The sequence below is a fragment of the Gorilla gorilla genome, chromosome 17 (assembly GCF_029281585.2).
Source record: "Gorilla gorilla gorilla isolate KB3781 chromosome 17, NHGRI_mGorGor1-v2.1_pri, whole genome shotgun sequence".
Taxonomy (NCBI): domain Eukaryota; kingdom Metazoa; phylum Chordata; class Mammalia; order Primates; family Hominidae; genus Gorilla; species Gorilla gorilla.
In genome coordinates this window covers 57,174,565-57,185,240 of record NC_073241.2, presented here as the reverse complement: position 1 = coordinate 57,185,240, position 10,676 = coordinate 57,174,565, and the positions used below count along the sequence as shown (strand labels likewise).

The following is a 10,676-nucleotide window of genomic DNA, read 5'->3' as shown; positions in this document are numbered from 1 at the left end:
TGTTGATTTTGTTTTTCTTGTAGTTGCAATAATTTATGGTAATTATGACTTCTTAATGGTAAGATAAAATTATTAAATGGTGTGACAAACTGCTATTTTGTCCTTTGAAGGATACTGTCTTTTACTGTTTTTGCATGTTAAATTGATTCTTCTATTGTCAAACCTTATTTCTCATGTGACTAGTCCTCTAGGAAAGATGCAATATGTGAATAAATCATGTAGTGACCTTGAAGAATGGAGGAACTATAATGGGAGCCAAGGAGACTGAAGTCACTCATTAGTCTCAGGGTGGAAAAAACATGGCTCCTCAAATAAGCATAAAACAAAACTACTGTCCAAATAAAGCACAAGAAAAAGCTCCAAAGAGTTGGCAAGGGTTCTTTACAGTAAGAGGCATCCAGGAAGGTGGAAGGACTTGATGGATAATGGTTGAGCTTATTGACCAGTGATCCCTAAACTTACTACATATTAGAATTTCTAGGGATCTTTTGAAAATATTGCCTGGCTCCCACACCAATATACCCAAGACCACAGTCTGAGCAACTGAACCCGCCATGCAGGATTACCCAAGAGAAGAGCGAGTCTGGATTTGCCTAAAAGCGTTGTTGGGGTCTCATCTGATTTAGACAGTTGGTAACCATATGGAGGAACACTAATTAAGAACCTGTCCCAGGATGGGCTCCAAAGGAAGCATACTGAGATTGAGATTAGCGTGCAGAAAGTTTATCATGAGTAATTTAAGGATTTATGTTTGTGGAAAGAAAGGGAAAGAAGCCAGATTAGGTAGAGGGAGAAGTTGGGTTGCCATGAAGTGTCAACAAAGGTTCTCAACTGATACCTGAGGAAACTAGAAAACTATATTGGTCCTTCAGGGTGGTCCCAAATTGAAGCCCAAGGGTGGGGTTGCAGACACGCCTATATAGCCCAGTATAGATATGCCACTGGATGTGTGCAGCCCTAGGAAGGTTTTAGCCTTGGGAGGCAACCCTAGAAGAGGGCTGACAACTGAGGGCCATCTGCCAGCAGCACTATCAGAAATGGGAAAGCACATTTTTCAGTTTTCCAGAAGGTTCTGAGAGGCACACCATAGTGCAGGCTTATTAATCTGTTTTTAACTTTGGTAACTTAGCCATTTAATGTTGCAGTATAGTAAAAACAAAATTAAACCACATAGTATAAGAACTCCCAGGAAGGAAGTCTTTGTCTAGGGAATGACTAGACAAAGAAGTCCTTGACTTATTGGGAATCAGGCAATGTGAAAAGAGGTGAGCTCAAGGGCCACATGTGCAATGCACAGGAAGAGTGTGGAGGTGAGTGAAAGCAGTGATGCCTAAATAACAGCATGGGAAAGTTCTACATCGGGCCATTTTACACTCACTTTCAATGTGTCTGCAGTGCTGGATAAAAACCACCCCCTCCATTTCTACTATAAAGGTCATGTAGGAGGTTTTGGGGATTTTGTTTTGCTGTTTCTCCTTTCGTGTGTTTCTAGTGCATTGTAGAAATCAGGTAGAGATTCAGCAGGAATATTAGTGCAGTGGGGAGTGACAGATTGAAATAGAAGTAATGTAGCTCTTAAGGACACCAAGACCCCAGGAGCTATCTGAAATTGCAGTTATTTTTATGACTCCCAGGGTTTACCCACAGTGATTAGTTCATCTATGGAAGAACATGTGTGCTTGATTTGGTAGCTGCAAGGAAGAAAATGTGGGGAAACTCACTAGGCCATCATGTAGAGCCAAACTGAGAGGAAGGAGCCCAAGAAATAAAAGACATGGGAAATGCAGAATGCATTCCCAAAAACACACAGGAAGAAAGAAAATTCATCTGATCCAGAAGGCCCACAAACATTCTCCTGACAGATAGAGATAGGTACTTTGTATAAACTTCTAGGGATATATTTTTAAAATGTGATAGCATTCTTTCTACCTAGACTTTAAATATTATACCACTTGAACATTTGAATTCCTTGCTAAAAATATTTTTGCTTTCCTTCGAATATCCCAATTTAGCAGGCACAATTTGCATATACCTGCATGTTTCTATACCAGTTAATTGGTGTGTATTGTCTTAAATTCTGCTAGATTATACACACAGAAGTTAAGTGATGCTATAACACTGTGCTGTTCAGTACTTGATAGTGAGGTGATTTAAAAAAAATGTGGAGGTTTCACTTTCTCAAGATAAGGGAAATATCTAGAACATAATCAAGTATAACTTACTAGAGTGAAAGGGTATAATTATTAATAATTCCTACTTAATAGTCACAAGTAGCATCTTTTAAAAGTTGCTTTAATTTCAGTGCTCTCAAAAATGCTTTTGATTGAAAAAGATAATCCAAAGGTTGATTCATTTTGTTTTCCCATAACATTTTATCACCTTAAAATGTTGATGTCAGAGATAAGAATTATCTATTATAATTCACAATGATACAAGTGCATGAGGACAAACATGGTCTATAAATATGGATAATATATTCAAATTATATATTCAATTTATGAATACTATGTGGATGGTTTTCAAAAGGTATGCTGTATAAGCCCATTCTCACATTGCCTATAAACAAATACCTGAGACTGGGTAATTTATTAAGAAAACAAGTTTAACTGGTTCACGGTTCTGCAGGTTGTACAGGAAGCATAATGCTGGCATCTGTTTGGCTTCTGGGGAGGCCTCAGAAAACTTACAATCTTGGTGGAAGGCGAAGGGGGAGCCAGCACTTCACATGACCGGAGCACAAGGAAGAGAGAGATGGGGGCGGTGCCACACATTTTCAAACAAGCAGATCTCACAAGAACTCACTATCGTGAGGACAGCAAAAAGGGGGGTGATGTTAAGCCATGAGAAACCACCCCCACGATCCAATCACCTCCCACCAGACCCCACCTGCAGCATTGGAAATTACACTTAATATTATATTTGTGTGGGGACACATACTCAAACCATATCATATGCCTATATTTTTAAAGAAGTTAAAAAAATATTTTGGTGTTTTCAAAATTAAATAAAAACTTGCCTCACCATTCATAGCGGATGATTTTCTGACTATCTGGAGCTGCATAAAATCTTTCTGGAATGAAAAATAAATTATTGATTTTCTTGAGAACCTAAAATAATTGACCATTAGTTCAATTTATGTCGAAGAAAGCTTGAAATGTAGTTCCTACATCCTTGGCTCACTTATAATCCTACCATTGTGTTGTGCAGCTCACAGGCCTTTGAGAGAAATAGTGAAGAGAATTTAGAAAAGAAAGATTAGAAGACTGAGTGTGCAGGTTATTTTCATGTTATTCAGAGGTGCATATCAATGGTACCTGAGACCCTAAAACGGTGTATTAAAACGAACAAAGGGATAAATTAGCCTAATGTCATAACAATAACAATCTTTTATTTTGCACATGTTTTTGTTACTGATATGCTTTACAGAAATTATCTAATTTGATCCAAACCTCAACCTGTCTTACCGGTGAGTAAACTAAGGTTCAAAAAGTATATATGTAAGTTGCCTAAAATCACATAGTAAATTACAGAGTTTGGAAAAAAAACTTAGTCATGTCTAATTCTAAGATCCAGATTTTGAACCGCTACATTTTCTTTTAAATGTCTTTATTTTAATTATAATAAAATGTCCATAAAGATGGATTTTTACCTCTAATATAGCAAAATTTCAAACTTTAGTTGTAAATTTTGCATGTTTTGGTAAAATTTCAAGCTTTTAATATATTTGAAAGTTGACCCCACAATTTCAATTCTGTTAATGTTCCCAGAAAAGAGAAATAAAATGAAATTTGACGATGTTGGCTATCCTCATATGAAGTTTACTCATATTTTGAATATGAATGAATGTAACTATTTTGCTTGCACATCTTTTTACCAGCACATTCAGTTGGCATTAGTAAAGTTTCCTTTTGAATTAGAATATCTCTAAAACTTGAGAGTGTTTTACTTTCATAACAAAATGCCAGTCTCCTACCTCAAGTTTTTTTGAGCCCAGGCAGAAATAACTGAAGTAATTCAAAAGGGAGGAGAGGGGCGGCACAGTGGCTCAGTCTGTAATGCCAATCCCAGCACTTTGGGAGCCAAGGCAGGAGGATCACTTGAGCCCAGGAGTTTGAGACCAGTCTGGACAACACAGTTGGACCCCGTCTCTACAAAAAATAGAATAAAATAATTAGCAGAACATGATGACACATGTCTAAAGTCTCAGCTACTCAGGATGCTGAGGTGGGACAATGGCTTGAGCCTGGGACATTGAGGCTGCAGGGAGCTGTGATAGCACCACTGCACTCCGGGCTGGGTGACAGAGTGAGATTCTGTCTTGGAGAAAACAAAAGGGAGGGAGGGGAAAACAGTATAAGAAAGAAAAATAAATCAGCTATGAAAGTGTGAGTGAGAAATAGATTGTTTTACTTATTAAAAGGAATCTGTAGGTAGTCAGATTCGCAGAATAAAGAATGCTGTACAGTGTAGTGAAAGAAAAAGGTTTTCAGCCAGGAGCCCTGTATTTGTGTCCCAGAATCGTCAGTTACTCATGAATATGCACCATGGCATCCGCATCCTTATCTGTACAATGAGCATATAACAATGTCTGCTTGTCTATTTAATTTAAAAGGCTATTATGAGAGGCAAAAAGGAAAAGGTATATAAAAGACCTTTGTAGAATGTAAATGTATATAGATATTAATTTGGATCTTCTAACCTTGACTGATGGTTATCACAGCAGTTGTTCATTATGTGTAAGTCTAAGCATTGAGTCTATCCCTTCAACTCTGTCTTCTATTGTCAAGAAGTGAAATTAAAAACATAAAACCAAACACATCTGGACTTCCCTTGATGATCTATTTTCTGTCAATATTACAGTTGTGTTTATAGTGCAACAGAATAATATAGCAATTCACATATATCAATGAGTGCAAGTTTTAGTGAAGCCTTCTTAAAAGGGCTTCGTTAAGTTTAATCCTTTAAATGTGAAATGAAAAAATAACTTGCTTTTTAATTCTTAAGAGACAAATTGTGTTGCATAAGAAACTATAATGAATAAAGAAAATGTATTTCACATTGTACTTTAGCCCAGAAAGATAGCCATTGAACAATAGAGACTGATTGGACCTCTGTTGTGTGCCAAGCACCATGCTAAGCACAAGTCTATAAAGGTCATTAAGACTTGTAGTCTGCCCTCAAAGACTTTCTGGTCTAATGTAAAGATAAGTCATGTGGCCAGACACTACACAAGGCAGTACCATAGTGGAATGGACCCAATTCTACTGGAGCTATTGAAATGAATATCTGACTTCATCTGGCCTACCTCCTTGTCATGGTGATATGGTTTGGCTCTATGTCCCCACCCAAATCTCATGTCAAATTGTAATCCCCAGCGTTGGAAGTAGGCCTAGTGGGAGATGATTGTATCATGAGGGTGGTTTCCAGTGGTTTAGCACTATCCCCCTATGCTGTCTTGTGATAGAGTTCTCATAAGATCTGGTTATGTGAAAGTATGTAGCACCTCCCCCCTTCACTCTCTCTCTGTCTCTCCTTCCAGCCATGTGAACACGTGTCTGCTTCCCCTTTGCTTTCCTCTATAACTAGAAGTTTCCTGAGGCCTCCCCAGAAGCAGAAGCCTCTACAGCCTGAAGAACTGTGAGCCAATTAAGCCTCTTTTCTTTATAAATCACCCAGTCTCAGGTGTATCTTTATAGCAGTGTGAGAATGGACTAATACACATGGCAATACTTACTATGAGTGTGGAAGGCTAAGTTTCCCAAACCCAAGGGGGAAAAAAGGAACGTTCACAAAGGGAACAGCATAATACAAAAACATCAAGGTGTGATCTCAAGGCATGTTCTGGGAATGGTCAAGTAAAGCACTGGAGGGTAGAGCAGCAAGGAATGAAGTTTGCTGGAAGTTGGGGCAGTTTCAGATCATACTCAGACCTGTGTAGTATGCTAAAGAATTTAGATTTTTATGTCTTGGGTTATAAAAGCTGAGTAGGAATTTGAAATAAAGGAAAGATATCATCAATTGACATTCTTGAGTAGTCACAGTGGTAGTTCTATGGAGTCTGCCGGGCCCAAATAAAATCTTCCACTTGCTTCCAGTGCAGACACGACTCTGTTCCAGACTCTTGTACCAAATTAGTTAATTGATTAATTTAATTAATTACTGGTTCCAAAAATCCTGGGGTCAAGGACCAAAGAAAACACAGCTGTGTGACTATTTCATTGTATGTTAATATTAATAGGATGTTTCAATGCTTACAGAGATGATGTTTTATCTAATAAATGTATTATTAAAATTAGTATATTGCCCTTTAAGGGAGATGCTGGTTTAGAAAATAGCTGATCTTTAGGGCAAGAAAGGGACATCCTGCTAAAATAGAAAAAGTTCTCTGAAAGAAAATCCTGCAGTATCAAAGAGACAATAAACCACTCTGATTCTGATAGAGAAAGAAATCTATTCCTTGCAGTAATGGAACCTTCATTGGTTTGAAAAGAAATCTGTACGTCAAAGCAAAAATGGCACTCAGATTGCTCTCAGAATCATTTCAGAAGGCAATATGGAGTTAACTGACACAACCTACTGGCTAGTTTGACAGACGTCGATACAGACAGCAGCATAAACTAGACCTAAAATGGAAGCCGACAGAACCAGGAAGGAAAACAGACCTTAGAATGACCATATGCATGTGAATGTGTGTGCTTCAGCACAACTGATATAAGTAAAGAAAATGGTATTAATAGAGGAATCATAATAGTATTTGGTGTATTTTATCCTACGTGTATTTGTTAGAATGAAAAGAGTATAAACAGGCCAGTCATCTCACTATTTCACAGTTGTGAGAGAAAAACTGTATTTACTGGCTGATAACATATTTTCTTTCTTTAATTTATGTTATTTCAGTGAGACTGTTCACATGGATCTCAAACAAGCTCTTCAATCAAAGCTACCTAAAATTATCACCATTTGCTAATATACCATGGCCTTCAAGTCAACAAGTTCTGATAAATTCTTATCAGGTTTGGAAAGTCTTAGTTAAGTATAATTTCAAATTTCTTAGAAAATATGCATTGAGGTGTCATGCCATTTTGTTTAAATCCCAAATACTTGAAGCTTGCTTTTCCTGAAACAATCATTGATTCATCAGTCAGTTTCATAGCTTAGTGACTTTGGGCATCCGAAACAGGTTAGAATTACAAGATGTTTAATCTCTCAAAGTAAAAGCCACTATGTTGGGCCTCAAGACTACTTTTCTTCTAACATAGTCAATATTTCTCTCACTCCCTCCTTTTCTCTCTTTTTTTCCAACCTAAGAACTGGAATTAAGTAGATTCAAACAGAGAGCTAGTTATTGCAGCAAAATCATAATATTCAGGACATGCTATAGGGGTTCAGGAATAATACATATTATGATTTATATTGGTCATGTTGATGACTAAACAATTATTTCACAACATACCTATACATTTTATAGATGAATAGTTGAAAGTAAAGGGGACCTATTTCCATAAAGGCCAGAGTATATGATTTTGCTGAATATGCTCTTGAACCAAGATATTCTTTTGATTAAATAAATAAATTCCCTTTATATATGAAGTTGATCTTAGGTACAATAAGGAGGACATGCATTTTGGTTTGGTTTATTTAATATTACCATCAGTATACCTCCTGTTTAATGGTATGTGTTAATCCAAAAAAGAGATAAGACTTAAGATGCTGGCTTTTCATTTTTTTTTCTACAGAAAACCTGGCCCATACAGAGCTTACACCTATGACCTTGGCTTCGTGGGCACCATGATCTCAGCAATGCATCTATCATGCCTGCCTTTGGACCTAATGAGTATGAACCACATTACATCACAGAAGAGTGCCAGGGTCAACAATTAATATTTTAGAGTTACAACTACATATGAACCTATGTACTTGCATTTTCAGCAATATTGCAGCATAGTATTATTTATCTCTAAAATAAAAAGTGCATGAATATATTATCTGGCTTGCTAGTAAATATGATTCCAAGTGGGCAAATATTATTAATATATCTGGATCATAAGTAGTAGGATTTAAAAGGCATGATTACAAGCCAAAGCCAAATCTAACTTTCCCTTAAATACAGCTCTAGATTTATTTGAATGATATTTAATTGATCATTGAGAGATACTAAAATTTGATGAATAGAAGTGATCAACCTAATTTATCTCTTTGGTAAGTCAAAACTTCATATAATTAATTTGAGAGTTAAAATCAAGGCATCTTGTATTGCTTTCAAAGGTCCTCCCACCATTTACATGGTTTACCACAGCAACAGCTATGTTTGTCTGACATGATTCAGCTTTCAGGCCAAAGTATATGGGGCTGATTCTAGTTTGACTCTGAAAATATGTAGTTGCAAACAAGACCTCAACTCTGTCATGCTCATCTCTTAATGAAGGCAACATGAACATGGAGTTATTCAATGGCCATTTTCCATCATATGAACTGAACAAAAAGAGCTGGTCTGCAACTGGAGACTCAGCAACTGCACAGAGACACAGAAATGACAGGAGACAGCTGAGTTTTTCAAGGCAGGCAGTCCAGTGCCTCTTTCTCAGATTCCTCAGTGCCAACCCCATTGCTGTGTATAGCTTACAAAAGAGAACTCTAAGTCCTTGCACTAAATTGGACTCTTTGCTTAAAACTATTCAGGTGATTTTTTTAAACCTATGACCAAAGGAGTGCTAAGAAATATAAATAGGAACCAAGAAGTATTCAAGAGAAATCAAGAAAGGTTAATTGGTTCATAATCCCCAGAGTCTGGCATAGGAATTTCTTGCAAAATGAAAAGTAAATTTAATTTAAATGTTTGATTTCTGTACATAATATCAGTCAACTGTCATAAAGGGATGGTAGAAAAGTTTCTAGTAAACATAGTCTCTCTTATATAAGAAAACCAAAAAATAAATATGTCATTTGACAAGGGTAAAGTCAGATATTATGTTAACAGTTCACCCAAACAAAGGCATGTCAGTCTGCATGTGGGGCAGGTGGCATTAATTTCTTAGAATAAGCAGATTAAAATGAAATATAAATTTGATTCTGCTTCATTTGGGGAAGACGAGATAGTGCCTAGCTTGAAACAGAGGCACCATATGGAGATAAGCATAGGCAATGAGAAAGAGATGTGAAGAAGGCACTTTGCCAACTATTATGACTTTTAATCTGTTTGCCAATTGTGTCCTAGATACCTCTAAAGGCCTTACTTTTTTACCTCTGAGTTTTCAGGCTACAGCAAGAATATGAATATGTATAAAGGGGGATAAATGATTCAACTAAGATTTATTCTGTTAGCTAAAGAGAGCTAGAGCCAATTTCATATTTGCATTTTTATCACCACCTCTTTAAATAAGATTACATAAATTCAAAATTATCTAGTTGTTTTCCAAAACTTTTTTGCATCAAATTTTGAGTTAAATTTATATTTGAAATAATGAAAATCATTTTTCTGGGCCATTACTCTTTTATACTTATGGTATTTGGTAGAATCTTGACATTTCTGTCTTTGTCATACTTTCTCAAAGAATATTGACCATACAATGAATATTTTGATTTCTAAATTGAAGACTTGTGGTTGGTTAATGTCTACTCAGTGACACAGTAAGTAACTCAATGAGACATAGTAAGTTAACTGGTTCATACATCTAGCACAAATGGATCAAGTTTCATGTAACCAGAAAACACAATGAAATAGGACATCTTAATCCTTCAATTATTGTGAATAATTGAATTGACATTATATTTTGATATTTTTACATATTCATTAGATATACGTGTGATTTTCTGTCACTTTCTGGGCCGACATTGTTGAGAACTCATTAACAAACAGAAATATTGACCTTATGAACTGGGATTTGAAAATGATACATGAAGAGTTACAAAGATGTTATCAATTTTCAAGATCTTTGCTTCAGGAAATTACATTTCAGCTCTTCACTCACTGTTATTTTTATAAACAAAAAGAAATGGTTATTGCTGGTATAATTATAGGATGCACTTCAGAGACTGATATTGTTGCACAGTGAATAAGGCACTACATAAATCAGAACTTTAGAAACAGGCAAGTTTGTCATGTTGCCTCAAGAGTACTTGTGGGCATAATGCCCTCTCCATGTGAACAACTCACTCCCATTGTTGTTAACAATATTTTCTCATATAGGTATCTTAGAGAAGAAAACCATTTTCCTTTTATTGGTTGCCATTTCCATATTTCTGAGTGAGTGCCAGCTCTTTGCAGTTTAAAATAAAAATACTAATTTACATTTAACTAAAACACTGATTTAAATGTGTACAAATCTCCCCATAACAAAATGATGAGCTACTTAAGACTAACTATACTAGTTTTAATGTGAGAAAAACGATGATGCCTAATTTTGAAATGTTAGTGAATTATTGTTATTTAATTGCTCTTCATGAGCTCAGCAATAGGACCACTTCCCTATAACCAAGTAAAGAATATCTTATAAGCTGCAAAAAATTTTTACTGTATTTTTAATACAAAGTAAACCTCAAATATTAAGCACCTGGTGACACGATAAACCAAAAAAACAAAGGGCCTATCATCTCCACTCAGGTCTTAGGACCTAAGGACCTAAGTACCTAAAAGAAATGAGATTGGTAGTGTCAAACCAATCCCTATTAGATATCAA

At 36.1% G+C, this 10,676-nt stretch overlaps 1 long non-coding RNA gene across 1 annotated transcript; it reads left to right on the top strand.

Moving 5' to 3' along the window:
- Positions 1-5,532: 5,532 nt before the first annotated feature.
- Positions 5,533-7,874, top strand: LOC129528391 (uncharacterized). Its single transcript, XR_008673666.2, has 3 exons — positions 5,533-5,637; positions 6,898-7,013; positions 7,737-7,874. It is a non-coding gene; the product is annotated as an uncharacterized lncRNA (long non-coding RNA).
- Positions 7,875-10,676: the final 2,802 nt, after the last annotated feature.